The 2,500-nt window shown below is 37.4% G+C and overlaps 1 pseudogene; it reads left to right on the top strand.

Annotated features, from left to right (window-relative positions):
• Window positions 1-2,500, top strand: part of LOC140472185 (28S ribosomal RNA) — an 8,548-nt pseudogene that overhangs the window by 3,911 nt on the left and 2,137 nt on the right.

The following is a 2,500-nucleotide window of genomic DNA, read 5'->3' as shown; positions in this document are numbered from 1 at the left end:
GAGAGTAATAGGAAGGGTGTGTGGTCAAGTGAGGAAGTAGATATGTTGCAAAAATTGGAGCTAGAATTTGCTGGTAATAGGAATATTAACAAATTGATCGCCGAAAGATTAGGATCAAAGACGGCAAAGCAAATTTCAGACAAAAGGCGTCTGCTAATTAAGAAAACCAAAAAGAATGATAAAAAGGTTGAAGTAGATGGTGAGATATTGTTGAGTAGTAATATGGAAGAAGAAGAGGAGGAAAACATTGAGAGTTTGGATAGGACACAGGAAGCGATAGGTAGTGTCCATAGTAATAGTAATAAGTTGGATTGCCCGGAGGGATCAGTGGATGAACTTCTTAGCTTAATTGAAAGGAACCTGGATAAGAGTAAAAAGGGTAAAAATGAGTTTGAAAGGATTATGAAGGGGATCTTAAATAAGATAGAAAAGAAGAATAAAGAAAATATTAGTAATAAGACTAAACATAATAAACGGATAGATGTTAAAATAAAGGATAATAAAACAGGGAAGAATAAAGGGATTAGTGGTGCAAAAAGTAGGTACGGTAAGAAGAAAGGAAAATTTAAAGAGATGCAGGTTCTTTTTAAAACAAAACGCCAGTATTTAGCTAGAACCCTGATGGGTGCTCCGGGTAGAAGTAAATGCCCCCTAGAAAAGAAAGATCTAGAAGAATATTTTAAGGGTAAATTAACTAAGAGTAATGAGAAGAATAATCTGAGAGGCTTTGTTAAATATAACAATCAGATAGAGGAATCCCAATTTGCACTTCTAACGGGACCTGTAGGGGTAGAGGATGTGGATCGTGCCATTAAGGCGATGGACATCAAAACTGCTGCGGGTCCCGATGGGATGACAATGGGGGATATTATTAAGATTTTTAATAAAGACAATATGCTGCTGCCAAGATTGTACTCAATCTGGGTGGCCACGGGCAGGATACCAGACCAGTTGAAGGTCAGTAGGACCGTACTTATTCCCAAAAGTAATAATGAAGAAGAACTACTAGATATTAATAATTGGAGACCAATTACTATTGGTCCAATGCTATTAAGAATTTTTACTAAAATTATGGCCAGTAGATTGAATAAGATTATTAAATTAAACAAAAGACAAAAAGGATTTATGACGGGAGTCCCAGGGTGTGAAGAAAATATTAAGATTTTAGAGAACATAATGAATGGGGCAAAATGTAAGAAGAAGGACTTGGCAATAGTCTTTGTAGACTTAGCCAAAGCCTTCGACACCGTGGGACATAAGTTGATAGTGACAGGCCTTAAAAGACTCCAGCTCCCAGGAGTGTTCGTACAATTAATTAGGGATCTTTACGAGAATAACTTTACCCAAATTGAAGGATATAACTGCAAAACCGATAATATTCCGATATTATGCGGGGTTAAGCAGGGCGATGCTTTATCGCCAATTTTATTTAATATAATTATGGATCCGCTGATTAGCACAATTGAGGAAAAACAAAAGGGGATATTTTTGGGTGAGGGTGGTAAGGATTGTCATTGTGCATCGTTAGCTTTTGCCGATGATATTGCCCTAATTAGCGAGACATATGAGGGAATGGTATATAACCTTAAAATAGTAGAAAGATTTTGTCGAAACACTGGGCTGGAGGTCAATATTAAAAAAACTAAAGGGTTTTATTTTAATCACAAAAACAAGTCCTTTATATATAATGATAAACCCAAGTGGAAGTTTGAGGACAAGGAGATTCAATTTATTGAGCCAGGAACTACCGATAAATATTTAGGGGCCAAGATTGACCCCTGGTTGGGGATTAGTAAGGCCAACTGGGAAAATCAATTAGAAGTATGGTTAGGGAATTTAAAAGGTTCATCCCTGAAACCTGTCCAAAAGGTTGAAATTTTAAAAACGTATTTTATCCCTAGGCTATTTTATTATCAGGTTTTATCAGAGGTTTCTCTAAATTATTTAAAGAAATTGGATAATATTATTAAGAGTGCAATCAAAGAAATCTTACACCTACCACAATCCATTACAGACGGCATTTTATATGCTAAGTCTCGAGATGGAGGTCTTGCCATAAACCGCTTATCGACATTTATCCCGATCATGATAATGAGGAAATATGGATCGCTACTGAGGTCGGAGGATGGGGTGCTACATGCATCGTTTAAATTTGCTGGAAGTAGCGTCGAGGATAGAATGCGGAAACTGAGTAAATTAAGAGCGATGGCAAACATCTGGAATCCAGAGATTATTAATGGCTCTGAGGAAAGGGAAACTGTCGTTAATAGCGGAGATGATGAAGACGGCTTGGAAGAATACAGGAGCGTAAATTACGTAAATTGGAGAGCCGTGGAGATGCAGAAATGGATGACCCTCCCCTGTCAAGGTGCAGGGATCCATTATTATAAGAACGACAGCATCTCAAATAGTTGGTTACAGAAGATGCAGCATATGAAGTCATCCAAAGTGATTAATTCGCTGCTGTTAAGAACGAATCTATATCCAACGAGGGCATCAT

Source organism: Chiloscyllium punctatum, unplaced genomic scaffold (genome assembly GCF_047496795.1).
Source record: "Chiloscyllium punctatum isolate Juve2018m unplaced genomic scaffold, sChiPun1.3 scaffold_253, whole genome shotgun sequence".
Lineage (NCBI taxonomy): Eukaryota > Metazoa > Chordata > Chondrichthyes > Orectolobiformes > Hemiscylliidae > Chiloscyllium > Chiloscyllium punctatum.
This window is presented reverse-complemented; position numbering and strand designations above follow the sequence as displayed.